The sequence below is a fragment of the Chelonia mydas genome, chromosome 2, assembly GCF_015237465.2.
Source record: "Chelonia mydas isolate rCheMyd1 chromosome 2, rCheMyd1.pri.v2, whole genome shotgun sequence".
In the NCBI taxonomy this organism is placed as follows: Eukaryota; Metazoa; Chordata; order Testudines; family Cheloniidae; genus Chelonia; species Chelonia mydas.
The window spans coordinates 129075717-129091380 of NC_057850.1; the positions used below are offsets into that span (position 1 = coordinate 129075717).

Below are 15664 nucleotides of genomic sequence, written 5' to 3' on the forward strand. Positions count from 1 at the left end.
CAAAAAGGAGTTGGGGGGGGGGGGGGGGGTTGCAAGGTTATTGTAGGGGGCGGGGTTGCGGTACTGCTACCCTTACTTCTGTGCTGCTCATGGTGGCAGAAACTGGAGAGTGGTGGCTGCTGCTGGAGAGTGGTGGCTGCTGGCCGGGAGCCCAGCTCTGGAGCCCCACCACCAGCAGCGCAGAAGTAAGGAGGGCATGCTGTGGTGTTGCCACCCTTACTTCTGTGCTGCTGCTGCTGGCGGGGCGCTGCGTTCAGAGCTGGGCTCCCAGCCAGCAGCCGCCACTCTCCGGCCGCCCAGCTCTGAAGGCAGCACAGAAGTAAGGGTGGCAATACCACAATCTTGCCCCCCAAAATAACCTTGTGACTTGCCCCTGCAACTTCCTTTTGGGTCAGGGCCACCAATTTGAGAAATGCTGGTCTCCCCCTAGGAAATCTGTGTAGTATAGAGTAAAGGCACACAAAAGACCAGTTTTCACGGTCCGTGACACATTGTTCGTGGCCGTGAATTTAGTAGGACCCTATAAATGGCCATATTCTAATACCTTTGCTTGGTTCTAGCTGGTAATTTGAGCTTCCCTTCATGGATGCCTCAGTGAAGCTACAGATGAAGGGGATTATGGGGAGCCAAGCAATTAGACTCTAGGTTTAATTAAAAGATTTAAAAAAACCCTCTATAAGTTAGACAATAAGAATTGGGGGGAAAGGCAGCATAGTAAATATTTGGCTTATGCTTCAAAAATGCAGTTTATGTATGATAAGCACACATTATTTCTAACTGGTATTCTCAGAAAGGAATGAATTTCTCATTAGAACAAATAGCTGTATGCTAATTCATCTCCCATTTATGGCAATGGAAAAGTGCAGGGCAGTGAAGGAAAAGCTGTCAAGTTCAGCTATATGGCTCTGTGCCTTCAAGCAAATGTCATATGTAGGTAGCATTTGAAAATTATAGGGCATAAAATGACCATCCCCCCCCCCCTTTTTTTTTTTTGTTCGTAGCATAGTAAGATCACTAAGATCATTATACTGTTGTTGGAGCTTAAAAATTGAAGCTTTTAGGTCCCTGCTAGGTGCATGCATTCCCTAGAGTGCTGCTCTTGTTTCTATGCTTCGACTACAGTCACTCAGTTGGATTCCAGCTATGTGCCAAAGCAAGAAGATGAATTAGGCTTTCAGTGCTTTGACTTTTCAAGTAGCCACGGGGGGATGGGGAGGAAAGGAATATTTAAAGTGTAAAAAATCACAAGGAAATCATTTCTGATGATCACTTTTCTGAGCAAATGCTTACCAATTGAAAATTACTTGAGAATATAGTTTACAAGTAATCAATATTAGTCAAAAATGTTATTTCCAGTACAAAAACGTGTAGAAGACAAGTGTGCGGGGTACAGGAATGGAGTTATATGTTGCAGGCCTTAAATGTTGAGGACTTCTTTCATCCATATGGATCCCAAAGCGTTTATACATTTTGCTAAACGATATAAACACTTTGTCCATCAGTCTAGTCTAATCACTTTACCCGCTACCAAAATTGAAAGAATTATTGAGTGTGACATAGCAGCTGATAACAGATGCACAGAAACACTATGCAAGAGCTTAGGACAGGAAGTAACAATATCATATCCAACCAAAATGTCACATTGTAATTAGATGAGCACATAAGGATGGTTATTGACCTCCTCTTGCAAAAATTGCTGTGGGATTCTTACATGCCCCAAGTATAATAACTGGGCCTCTAGGGTAGTAGTCAAGATGACTTCTGTTTTAAATCACACCTAAAAGACAGCTTCTTCAATAGCGCAGTGCCCACATCAGCAATTATTCAGTTATGTCAGGTACTGATATTATAACTTCTATAGCATTATCAATACTAGTTCCTGGAGCAGTTGGGTATGTAGGTCAGGCCCAGTATGTTTACCTTCTGAGAACTAACAAAATCACTTCTTGAGATGATATAGCTGCGCTGTTTCAAGTTGTAAATGTTGGGAGATTTCTTTATGATGGGTTTTCACCATTGCAATGCACTGTGGTTCTCCCACAGGGGCTAGCCACATACATTTATATTGGGATTGTGAGGCAGGTTCCCCAAAACAAAGTGCGTCAGAGGCACTATTTATGGTAAACAAAAAGATAATAGCTTTAGTCGGTTAGAAATTTACAGAAGGGGAGTTACAGTGCTCAGCTCCCTGAGGCGGGAAGTGAGGAATCTAAAGACTAATCGTGTTGCCAATAGCACTACCTCCCCTTAGTTATACAACCTAAAAACCCCCCCAAAACTTGCCATAATTTGTGTGGCAGTAAGTTGCTTCTAGTTCCCCTAGTGGCTCATTATAGTATCAATGGGAAAACAGACCATAACTCTTAGATCTCTCCTACCATTTCAAGAAGCAATAACAAGAGTAAAAGTAATAAAGACAATATTAATAACTTCTTTCAGTGTAAGGCTGTTGGATTTTTTTTAAAAATGTATACTGTTTATTTTCTTTTCTCCCCCAAAGATATCCTTAGCGTGGTGCTAATCAAAACAGATTTATTCCAACTGTGATATTAAACCCAGAAGGGGAGAACAGTGCTGTTGTTTTTTTAAGCATCTACAGTTACACTCATTTCCCTTCTTCCTTTCATCTTTCGGTGATGATGATGTTAGTTAGTATAATTGGTCTTGTGTGTTCCAAGGAAGAACAAAACCAGACTCTGAGTGCCTATTTCTTCTCAACAAGCAGGTTCCACCGTGACTCACCCTGCTCAACATTCTCTGCAAAAGGGACAAATGAAATATTCTAGGAGCAATTTGCATGTGTTCACTGTTAAAAGCCACTGTAGATGAATGTGCTAGCACAACCCAGGTAATCACCAGAAGGAGAAAAAAAATATTAAACATGTATGAAAAAGTGCAGGACAGAAGGAAATTTTGAAACAGCTGGACAGCACTTTTTCAAGAGTCAAAATATAACCGTTATATTTTGACTCTTGAAAAAGTGCTGTCCAGCTGTTTCAAAATTTCCTTCAGTCCTGCAGGAACAGGAGGGGTTTTGTTTTGTTTTTGTTGTAACAGGCACTCTTTGTTGTTCAGTGAAATCCTCTGCAGAATTGCTGGAATTATAAGACTGCAGGATTATCAATGCACTGTAGAGGGAACGACACATCTCATTTTAACACAGAAGGGATTTTTTTTTTCTATTTTATATGTTATTCTGGAGGCCAAACTTGGTGCTCCAGCTCCACATCTGATCTCTTATGATAGTCTTCAAAAGCAATCAATTTGACATCTTCCATGTTTTCAAAGTGTCATTAAAATGAGCATCTTAAAATTTGTGCCCAACTTGCTGCCACTTCATGATTTTTCTTCAGTTTGCACTTTTTCATACACGTTTAATATTCTTTTCTCTCCTTCTGGTGATTACCTGGGTTGCACTAGCAGGGGAGAGAGCTTCAATGCTTCTCTTCACCTAACAGCTACCTTGGTTATCCCCACTTGATGCTTTCACGCAGGAGAGGGGTCATGACATGGCTTACAGTCCCTGCTATTATCTGTGACAGTGGCAGATCAGGCAGGGAGGCTCAGAGTCCTGCTACACCCCCACTGGTAACTCATAGACTCTGCCTTCCCATTCAGTTCTCTTCCAATTCTGCAAAGAGCCTGGGGAGAGACTAGAAAACCAGTGTCACCTTGCTACACATTGTTTACCTTTCAGAGCTTCATGCTGTGGTGATTGTGATCGTTGGATTTCATTTGCCGTAAAACAATATGGGGAACCACGAAGGGGAGACACCATCCCAGCTTTTATCCTTCAGCCTCTTCCAGGAGTCCTAGGGAGGTGAATAGACACCCTTCTGGCTGTTCCTCTGCTCTTATCACACACTCTTACAGGACCTGTGTACACATGAATTCCCCTAAGTTGGCATTACTGTGATGTCACCATGCTGATATGTAAAATTAATGTGAATTTCACTATCAACACAGACATGCAACTGACTGGACACTAGCTACTTAGGTTGTATAAACTCCTTAGAGGAGGAACATCTTTTTAATTTTACATGTGTCCTGATCCCTAATAGAGGCCTCCATGTACTGCTGCAATACAAATAAATATGTAATGCAAAAATAAGGCTGAAAAATAGAGAGCACCACATTTTATTTAACCACTTGCAATTTCTGTATGGTAAGGTTACATGTAAAAATAGTAGGTAAGAGACTTTCATATAGAAATGAAGAAAGATCTAGAGAAAAAAGTTTTTGGTTAAGGCACTGAAATGGAACTTAGGAAAGCATGAGTCTAGGCTGAGTTCCACAATAGACTTCCTCTATGACCTTGGGCAGATCACTTAATCACTGTGTCTTCATTTCCCACATATGAAATGGAGATAATACTCTCTTTCTCCCACCCTTTTATTGTCTTGTCTATTAAGATTGGAAACTTTTGAGGGCAGGTACTGTCTCTTAATACATGTATGAACAACATAATGAGGCACTAATCTCAGCGGTGGCCTCCTAGCGCTACCACAATATTAATAATAAAATGACATTTTGAAATTGATAGTGTTCCTTTAAAATTTTTTCCTCATTATGGTTGGTGGGGTTATCAGAAGTTATTTGAAAATGTCACTAGCTTTGTACTCAGCGTTGCCAATCTCAGGAGATCAAAAATCATGAGTCAGACCTTACATGCAATTTACTACTATATCATTAATAATAACATATGTATTTATTAATATTATTAGTGCAATAATGTTAATAAACATGTACATTTTAATGTTAATGTTATATCTGAATAAAATAGTGGGGGTTTTGGTCTGTCTTTAGATTTTTGAGCTCTCCCTTACGGGGGTGGGTGTGTGTGTGTGTGTGTGAGAGAGAGAGAGAGAGAGAGAGATTTGGCCCATGCTTCAGGTGCTCTTACCCCACATCTCCCCATCCACTGCCCAGAAATTAATTTTGCCCCAACTTTCAAATCAGTTCTGCCCCCCGCAGCCCTTCTTTCCATCAGTTCACTCCCACGTTTTCTCAGCCACACTTCTGCTTCTCCTGGTGTTCTTCACTTCTCTCTTCCAGTCTTTTGGGTTGGGGGCTGCAATGGGGTCACCTCTCCCCCTTCCAAATTTGGGGGGGGGGTGTCAGCTCCAGGAATTCTTTAGTTCACTACTCCCCCTCCGCTCCCATGAGCATGGCTTTGGGATTATGAGGTGGGGGGAAGGGGAAACTGCTTTTCCCATAGCAGCTGTGATTGGTTGCTCTACCCCAGGAGGCAGGCAACTGGGACAGGCATTCAAGGCTCAAATTCGCTAGAGGGCTGGAGTTTCTCTCTTCATCTTCAGACTGGGCTCTAGCCACAGCTAAAATCCTGTCACTGCAAAAAAATCATGAGAGTTGGCAACACTGATGTTACAAAACTGTCATAATTTCCCTAAGTTTTGACAAGCTTTACAGACTGCATGGAGAACTGAAAATGGAACAACTGTAGGTGTAAGATTGTAAGGAAGGTATGCTTCAATGTGGTGACATTCTAATGTATCATAAGTGAGGAGTGATTAAGAGTTTTATCTGCATCTCTTTTTAAATTTTTAATTAAATTAACACCATCTGATATTTTGTAATGGAGCTTACTAGAAACTGTAAATGCTTCTTCATACTAGGATAATAAATGTGTGACTCACACATGAATGCTAGTAAGAGTCAACTGAACTTTATTTGTTTACCCCAGTCAGCTGACATGGGTATGGGTTACTAGCCCTGTCACGTGACTGGAGTCAGGCTCACTGGCTCCAGTGGTTACTGTACCCTTCAGTAAACAGCAGTTGTCACACATGAATGTCAGAAAGTCAGTGTTTTCTTCTATTTGCACCAGCAGAAGAGGAGCTGGCCTATGCATGACGGGGGTGTTTACCCCAAGACCTACTGTTCCGGGCGGTTCTCAGCCAATGCCAGTCCGGCTGAGGACTGTGTGACAGGAGAATAATACAGTAGGCCCAGCCTACCCATCCAAACAGATATATCACAGCTGCCATCACTGCCTCCACAGGGGACAGGGACAGTTGCTGTCACCACTGAAGCTCCCATGCAGAGTAGGTATCTGCTACTGTTCTGTCAGAGATTACACAGCCCTATCCTGCTGCCCCTTCCACTCCACTTCATTTCAAGTAGAGAGCTGGGTCATAATTTGGGGGCAAGGCCAGAAGTGTCTTGAGGGAGTGGGTATGTGAGTGTTGCCTTTATGTGGCCCTGGATGGGTCTAACGTACAATGAAGGTGATTGAGATGGGGATTCTACTTTCCTATGATAGGCAAACTATAAAGCGTTTGTTGTTTTGGTTTGGCTTGCATTTGGGTGAGATGTGCACCCTGAAGCTTGAGTGCTAATTAGAATGTCATCTGATGTATCCTAGACTTTTTCATAGGAAAATTTGAGGTGGACATCTCATAATCAGGGTCTCCTCCACATGTGACTTCTGCTTCCAGTCAGGCTGGAAATTTGTTGTGTTTAATATTGCACTATTTTGATTCTTGGGTTTCCAGTTGGTAACTGGAGGTGAAATAGTATGGGGAATAAATTAGGGAGGCTATTTAAAAAGAAAAGTTAACTCAATACTCTGGAACATTCAGGATTGCTCTTAAAAATGGCCAAAGGTGAGGGTGATGGATCTGATTATTTTTCAGTATGCTGATAAACCCATCTGATTATTTTTCTTGGTCAGACCTGAACTTTACACAATAACATAAAATATTTGTGGCTAGATTTTACACTGACAGATTGTCATTAGTTTGTAGCAGGTAGGGTTTAAATGGAGTCCACTGTCAGAAGGGAAAAAAGGGAACTTCCATCCCTATCTGCATTTCTTTCTGAAGAGGAGTCTCAAGTGTCAACAGTATTTCCAAACAGATGTACCAATATCATTTATGCTACTCTTAACTCCAGCTCCGGGCAAGAATTAAAAATCTCTCCTATTTCGCTAATGTCTGATTTGTTGTCTTATTTTTTTTTCAGCATCGCAGAAGCAGTAAGATTGGCTTGGCAGATTGTGTGAGAGAAGGGAAGCACACAGTTACCATTGGGCAGTAAGTGCCAGTTTTAAGTGTTATTTTCTTAGCTAACCAGCAACACGTATTGCTTCTGGTTTTAAAGCGAATGGAGATGAGCAGGACGTTCAGAGTTATTGGTTTGAAATGTTTTTAGACCTGCTGCTCAGCACTGGGAGTGCTACTGTCATTTCAATCACTTTGTAACACGCACACGTGTACAATCCAAACGGCTTCTAAACTGAAGTGCTCTGAAAAATGTCAAGATATCAATTTGGCGGTAATCAGGGACCTGGACATAAGCGCTGTACAGAAATATACAGTAAATTATTGATGTGCTACAAACTGAAAAGTGTGTTAAATAGCATTCAGGTAAACTCGTTCAGATACCAAGAAGTTTTAAATAGATAATATTCAAAATTATTCAAAATCCCTCTAAAATTAGAGGGAGCAGTGCAGGCATGCACACACAAATCTATGCCCTCAGAAGCTAGGAATAAAGCCATATCTGTCCATTTTGTATACATGCTACTAAAATGCCACTCTGTTTTATATTATAAATGACTGTCAGCTTTGTTTGCAGTGTGCCTTGCTGCTAATTTACATTGTTTTTGGAATAATGCCAGCTTAATTTCCATTGTAAAATATAGATGGCTTCTATTTTTCCCCTTGAGAAAATATCTCTGCAGCAGAATACAACATATAATAATAAACCTTAAAGGGCTTGGTAGACTTAATTTGCAAACGGTGCATAATATACTAAATTTGAGGGCTGATGGTGTACGAACATTTAGAATTATTTGCAGCTGCATTAAGCCCATCAGCTGCTTTCTGAAAATAATGCAGAGATTTTGCATGTGTGACTTTTCATGCCACAATTATCAGCTTCTTAAAACATACAACTAAGTGTAAGGGTGCCATTTGTGAACTAACTAGAGTTAAAAAATTGAGAGCTATTCAGGTAGAACTGTCTGGAAATGTAGTCTGGTAGTCTAGGTCTCATGGTTCTGCTTCAAATAATTAGGGGATGGATCGTGCCTTTTCCTTTTGCAGAAGTGCAGATTAATAGGAGGGAATAAGGTCTCCCCTGCCACCGTCTGTGTGACTAATGTAAGAGATAGCCAGATGTGGAGTTCCTGCACTCCTGAGAGCACAGGATCTTTACCTCAGCTACTCCCCCTCGGAACAACTGAGCAAAGGGGCAGGGGAGGTGGAACAAGGGTTCCACCATGCCCATGTTCTGGCTGGTCATGCTATGAGAGAGTATAGTATTCCCACCAGGTAGCTGTAATAACTGACTCCCCTCCCCCCTGCCACAACTCAGAACCCACAATGCCTCTAGTGCTCTCCACCCCACCCAGGGTATGGTGCATCTTCACCCCATACCTTGCTATGTACTCTATACTAAAAGCTCAAGCTAGCACTAACTAAATAAATCATTAATACTAGCTTAATATAGTAGTGGGAAAGAAGAAAGGAGGGAAGACAGAGAAAGTAGCTACATCAGATGAATTACTAGGTGACATGGGGTGGTAGAAAAGATCTAATTTGCTTGAATAAATATGGGAACCATCCATATACCAGCAGGATAATCTGGCAACCCATCTCCTACTGTCAATAAAAAGGTGCCAATCATATGTTTGACATAAAATTTATCTGAAAAAAGAACACCTTGAAGGTACGCCTGCATTATCTCCTCAGAAATCAGCACCGATGTTTTGAATGAGAGAGGAGCATCCATAGAAATATAAGGACAAGAGAAGTGATGATAAAACTTGTAATTAAGTAGGGGCGAAGATGAACCAAGAAGGTGTGACCTGCAGCTCTTTGTTTGGAAGAGCGTCCAGAGAAACTGGAGGCTCATGGGTTTATTAGTGGGAAATAGTCTCATTCTTATGTCACTGGCACAAACCCAGCCTAGTCCAATAGGGACCAAACATTATTTCCACCTAGTGATTTTTTCACACTGTGTGTGTAATGAGCAAGATAAAGGTATCCATGTTTGAAAAAACAAACAAAAGAACCCCACAGCTGGTATTCATTGTCACTCTTGTTTACAGTTTTAGTAGAGGAGCTGAAGACTGAAATCCCCTAATTCACAGGATATGTCAGCCCTGCAAAATGTCGGGTGGGATTGGATAGGCAGGGTATGGAAAGCTTGCCCTACCACTGGCTATGCTGTTCTTTTCCTGGTCACACATGGAGGAGTTTAGTCTGCAAGGCTGTCAACCCTGTGTCCTTCACAAGCAGAACAAAAATGAGGGGAAAAATAAAAACATCTGCCTAGCGCTCTGCATATTTACACCAAGAGGGAGTATGTTGCCATTATAAATTATACTGTCATTATTTTGTTAATCAAAAAATAATTGGTGAGCAAATGTGAGCAGTGGCCGTTATATGTACATAGCAGCTACCACCACTCTTTATAGAACTTATATATGAAATGAATAGTCAACATTCACAGTTAAATAGTACATAAGCCATTATTTATTAAGATGCTTCCTACTCTGGCTGTTCAATGGGCCATAAAATACCAGTTGATGGAACAACAATATTTTATTCTATTTTCTCCAAATAAAATGAAGATTGGTTCCCTAATGAAACATGTGCCCAACAATCATCCCTATCCTACCAGGCATGTGCGGACAACTGCCCACTTCTGATGGACTTTGTTAGCGATGGTTATGGGGTAAGAACTGGAAGACATTTCAAATCAACCCAAGACAGTTTTCAACATATGTCAATGGTGTACAGTTCAAACATTCTGAGAGGAAAAGAGTGTTCACATTTAAACAATTATGACCTTAAAGTAGATGATAGAATACAGAGATTCCAAAACAAGTTGGGCCAGATCCTCACCACGAGGGGGCAACTTCCCGCTGCTCCAGTGATGCAGAGCTGCTCTAAAGCCATTTTAGCCAGCTTCTGGAGGATTTCTCCAGTGCAGGGGAATTCCCAGGTAGAACAGATTTGCTGCGAAAGCTCCTACTCCAGCCTCTATCCCTGAAGCCAGCACTAGGGGTATTAGTGGGGAAAAAGAGTGCCCCTGGTATCCCTGGCAGTGAAAAAATAGCCCCTTACAACCTTCAGGAAACTCTCTTAATGGGTTTAGGCTGGAATGAAGCAACCCCACAGAGCAGGGTTGCAAAGGCAGTTTACAGGCATCTTTACACTCCATCCCTGCGCCTTATCTCCTCGGGGCTGCAGCAAAGGATTGGGGCCATGAGCTTGATATTATGATATGCTGTTTTCATATTAGCACCAGTGGTCACTTATTTCATAAACTGCATAGCATAGTAGCTCATATAGGGGGTAACTATACTGCCACCAATGGTCTTAAGCTTTGCCAGGAAAAGTGAAGCAAAATTAATACCCCGTTCTATAAAAAAAATATATTTTATTCATCGGTAAAATCTCTGTTTGTAGGAGTGTCTTGCACAACGGGGTCCTGGTCAATGACTAGGGTTCGTAGGTGCTCCTGTCATATGTAAAAAATAATCTGTATATTTTAATCAGAGAGGAAACACTAAAATGCAGGGATACAAAGCTGTAAATAAAGATGTCTGATGCACATTTTTCCTGACTGGGTGAAGAACAGCTGTATCATGTTGAAGATGAGATTGTAGGACTTCTGGGTTGAATATTTGTTGGCTGTTTTCACCAGGAATCAGTATCATGTAAAAGTTCAGAGACCCCTTTCAATCTGATATTCTTTTTCCTCATTTTGTTGTTCAGCAGGGGCCAGATTGTGCAATCTATGCACATTGATGAGCAGGTACTCACAAAAGTAGTCCCATAAAAGTCAAGGGGCTAAAATTTGGCCCCATAGAAATCAATGGCAAAACTCCCATTGGTGTCAGTGGAGCCATCATTTCATCCAAGGAGTTTACAGGATCCAGTTCTACCACCTGTACTCCCATGGTGACTATTTATGGTGGAATAAGGAACTACTACACAGCTGTGATGCTGGCAGAATCAGGCCCTAAATTATTTGAGGATTTGATTTTCTTCAGAAATGATCACAGCCGCACTATGATCATCTACTGTAACTTCCCAGTTAGATATTTTTCCTTCTGGGCTTGTAAATTGTAAACCCAACATTTGAAACCTACAACGTATAGCTGGCGCTCTTTCTTCTAAAGGGTCAAGTCTTTAGGTCATTAAGCCTCAGATTTGGAAATCATATCAGAAAGTCTTTTAAAGCTCAAGTCTGAGTCAGGGCTCAGGGTTGAGAAAATAGCAGCTTTTAATGTCGCTCCTGGTCTTGTCTGGGGTGGAAATGGAAAAGTTTGTTTTTTGTAAACATCCGAATCGTTCTAACCCTTTGGCACATCATAACAAATCACCGTAAATAAATGTGTCGGTGGGGCTAATGTGTCAATAAGGGGACTAAAAATAAAATGGGAGTCAGATTTCAAAGATATCTGCAGGCTAACAATCTTAAATCCAAAGCAATGAGAGCAGAGTGGTCAGCAAGTGAGAAGGTCTAAAGAGAGAAGAGAAAGCAAAGATAGGATCTCCTCATGCCAGGAATTAAACTGACAAACCGTCTCCTAGTTTATACATCTACAGAAGGAAGACAATATTAAAAGGAGAAGAAAGCAGCAGGGCTAAACAGTCAAGGGTAGTACTAAGCTATTTCTAGGAGTGAGCAGAAAAGAAGGAAGATCTGAGGAAGGAAACTGGCTGGACAAACTCAGCCTAGATTATCAGATTTCTCAGTCTTTAAGGCTCTCCGTATTCATCCCATGTCCTCAAAAGAGCAACCAAGAAAGCAGAATGGTTTCCAGAAGCAAAGAATAACAAAAGACTGCTGAAATATGTGCAGTTAGGAAGTGATAGCAGAGAGCTAATGTATAAATCTACTCCCTTTACTTCCCACATGTATGTAGCCCCCACTTCCCTTCCCTTCCCTCGCCCCAGTACTTTTTCTGGATGTTCACTCCTGGATTTTTTTAATGATTCTTGAATATTGAGTAGGATGATGATAAATGTTCTTTCTCTTCACTTACAGGAAATAGGTTAGGATCCAGCAGATATATAGGTTATACCTCAAGTTAGCTTCTGCATGTAAAGTGTCTAGTAGCTTCTTTCAAATATTAAAAGAAATGTTCTCAGGCATACAACAAGTGATCTCATATGTGGCTCTTAAAATGTCCTTCAGCTCACACTTGAAAGCTTCATACATATCAAATTCTGTGTCAGACTTTATAAAGAACATTTCAAAAGAAAGTTTATACTGTTTGGTTTGATGCCAGGCTGCTACTAATACAGTGTGAATGAGGGGGAAAAAAAGTTTTGAAAATGAATGCTACAAATGCTCTTAACACTTCTTAGTATATATCAATCTGTGTTTCACTGATTACTCATAAATACGTGCAATATAAATCCCACGGCAGCTCCATGATACAAGTGCCACAAGGTTTGCACATTCCCAAAACTGAGATTTTGCTGAAAGTCATGTGAGTTCAGAGAACACATTAAAAAGAAAAAAAATGCGGAAACAGAAAATGTTTTTGTTCTGGGATATCAATCCACTTTATGAGTCTATTGAACCAGTATACAATAGAGAGAAACTATCAGTTTGTAAATATATCCACCCATATTACTTAGCATTGCATGTATATTCTGAATTGGTGATATGCTGGTGGGCTGGGGAAGGTGAATAATTACAAAAATAATCTCAGCACATTATATTTGTCAGATCATAAACCCAGCTGTCAGAAAGGTGAATAGTTAAATCATCAAATTATTTTACGTTGCAAACATGTAATGGAAGTTTTGTAATAGCTATGCGTATGTTGTGAAAATTAGGATTTGCACACATTATGGAATTGCATTGTATACACTATGGATTTGTGTTTTGCAAGTATGTGTAAGAGAATTTGCCAAACACTTTTGCATTATGTATATATTGTACATGTATATATATAGGTATATATCTAACTATATATATACGCACACACACCAAAACACTCAGAAGCAATTATTGTGCTCTTGACATATTTTTAGTAACAATGTGCTAGTATACAGACTGAAAAAACAAAAAAACCCCACACAAAACAAAAACATACAGTTTTTTTTTTTAAATATAGAGGTACAACAATATTAGATATAAGACACAGTTCTCTGCTAGCATAAATTGGTGCAGTGAGATCAATATTATCATACAGTTGACTTCAATAGGGCTGGGATAATCATAGCAACAGAGAATTTGGTCCCAAATTACCTGCAGATATACAATTTTGAAAAGAATGCAAATACCCTTTTACTACGTAAGTAGGGTAAATATTTCCCTACTCATTAGTAAAATTTAAAGACTTTTCTCCCCCTGCTACAGTACATTTCTTGTTGGAAGGCTTTGGTGCAGATATAATAACCACAAATATTACTTTTTAAAATGTAGTCTTTAGATTTCTCAGTTAAAATATCATATCTTGTACCTTTTTAAAAGATGTTTTGAGACCCTTTTTATCAAACTTTTGTATGTGGAGTTAATTTGAGTTTCATTTATTTGCAACAGTAATACTGAGCAAATTTATAAGCTGGAAAACATATAAGGATGCTTTCTTGGAGATTCTAGAGATTTCCAGTGACTGTAGGCAATGTATTCATAGCGGATACACTAGCTTCTTTTAATAATAGAAAAATCACAGGTTTTTCATGTCCTAAAATAGATAACCTAGTTATCTGGATAGTGGGAATCCTCCAACACAGTAAATGTCTTTAAATGTAAGATGTTCTGTGCAAGTCCATTCAGCCAGTCTAGTTTGCCCCAAGGGTGAAAAGTTCTAGGAAAATGCTTGATGCTTGTATTAGTTTCTGCTTGAAAGTGACAATATAAATAGTTAGTGCTAAAAACAGAAATGTGATTTTTCTCCAAAGTAACTAAGAAAAAAAATCAAAATGTGACATTTAGCCCTTCATTTTCTCAATCTGTTCTGGAAGGCTTCTGGACTAGATCTGGTATTTTTCTAATTATCAAGGATTCTTTTCCTGCCAAGATGGTGAAGGTAAGTCAAATATGTTTTGTGTTTGCAGAACTAATTATGGATGGACAATTCCAGTACTAAATAATATCAGACCCAAGATTTTATTTGTTTAGTTTTTGGTGGGCAGCTGGCTCCTTCCCTCCTTCCCCCACTGAAACACACATCTAGCTGTCTAATACACAAAAAACTACATTAAAAGAAAATTATTACATTTGCAATGCACGCACTCAGGAAGTAGGAAATGCCAGAATCGGGGTTGCCTATGCATCCTTAGTTTGCCCCCCTTGTGAGAATGCATTATGATAATTTCATGGTCACATACTATTTTCCCCCATGGGATCCTTGCTTCATTCAGTGCACAGAGTAGACAGTGCTCAATTAATGAGAAGATATTGAATATTTTATCTTCATTGTTCAATATATGGCCCCCCACCTTATTTATTGCACACTGTTCAAACCATGCTCTGAAGACAGAATTATGAATTTCCTCCTGGGCTTTCCTATGACATTTGTCTACAGTGCCTGAGTGTTTAAAACATATTTATTCTCACAAAAGTCCTATGAGGTGAGGGGCTATCATCTCCATTTTACAGATGCAATACTGATGCACAGACAGAATAAGGTCAAAAGTGTCTGCTAATTTTGGGTGCCCAATTTGAGATACTTGGAATCTGATTTTGCAGAGTATTTAGCTTTGTATGTTCAAAGTTCAACTCCCATTGACTTCAGACCCAGGTGTGAGAGCTCAGCACTTGGACAAATCAGATATCAGGAGGAACATACAATTAGTGACTACCTGTGAAAAGTTTGGTTTCTCCAGTGTCAAATAGGAACTCTGTGGCAGAAAAACAGGAATAGAATCCACGTCTCCACGGTAGCATTCAACTGCCTAAACCACAAGACCATCACTGCAGGAAGAGAGAGGATGATTCTTTTTCCATCCCCTGCATTCTTAGGATGATCTGTCACCCACTAACCCTCATTTGTCCTATATGTAACAATCTGTTCCTCCTTGTACTTAGCTGTGGCACTCTAGATATGTCTGCACTGGAATTAACACCCAGGGCTGGTCCATGTTAGCTGACCTGGACTCTCAGGGCTCAGTCTATGCAGCTGTTTAACTGTGGTATAGACACTCTCTCTGGAGCCTGGGCTCTGAGACCCAAATCTCAGGTTCCCAGCTTGAGCCTGAATTAAATTTTTCTCCACTAAAATTCACTGGGATATTGTGACCTGTCCTCCATGTAGACATAGGAACTGTATGTTACAATAGCAGCAGCATGGGACTCAAATGATTACTTTCACTTTTCAGAGTGAGGGAATCCCAGCCTAGGGACAGATGTTAACATCTCTTCACATTTTGTGAAATAGATGGAAAATGTTAGAGGGTTAACACTAAACAGCTAAAATATTGAAACAGTTGAATAAAATGAATAACACTCCCTCTTTAAAGTCTGACCTTTCTGAGTTAGATACTGAGATTCTGCTCTGTGATACAAGAAACATTCCCCACACAATTCCCCTGTTGTACAAGGGGTGAAGGCATCTTTTGGAGAACCAACATAATTGCATTATGCTGCCCAAACACCACGGCCCCAGAGTAAGAGACATATCAAGGGCAGAAAGATGGCTGGCTGGAATAATGGCCTATAAAGA

At 40.2% G+C, this 15664-nt stretch overlaps 1 protein-coding gene across 6 annotated transcripts in view; it reads left to right on the forward strand.

Annotated features, from left to right (window-relative positions):
- Positions 1–15664, forward strand: part of CDH18 (cadherin 18) — an 840354-nt gene that overhangs the window by 548887 nt on the left and 275803 nt on the right. For 3 of the 6 annotated variants that reach the window (XM_037893304.2, XM_037893305.2, XM_043540233.1), the window contains one exon: positions 6985–7055. The exons of the other annotated variants lie outside the window; for them this stretch is intronic. The gene's annotated coding sequence lies outside the window, so the exon portion shown is untranslated. The remainder of the gene's footprint in view (positions 1–6984; positions 7056–15664) is intronic. 6 annotated transcript variants of the gene reach the window in all.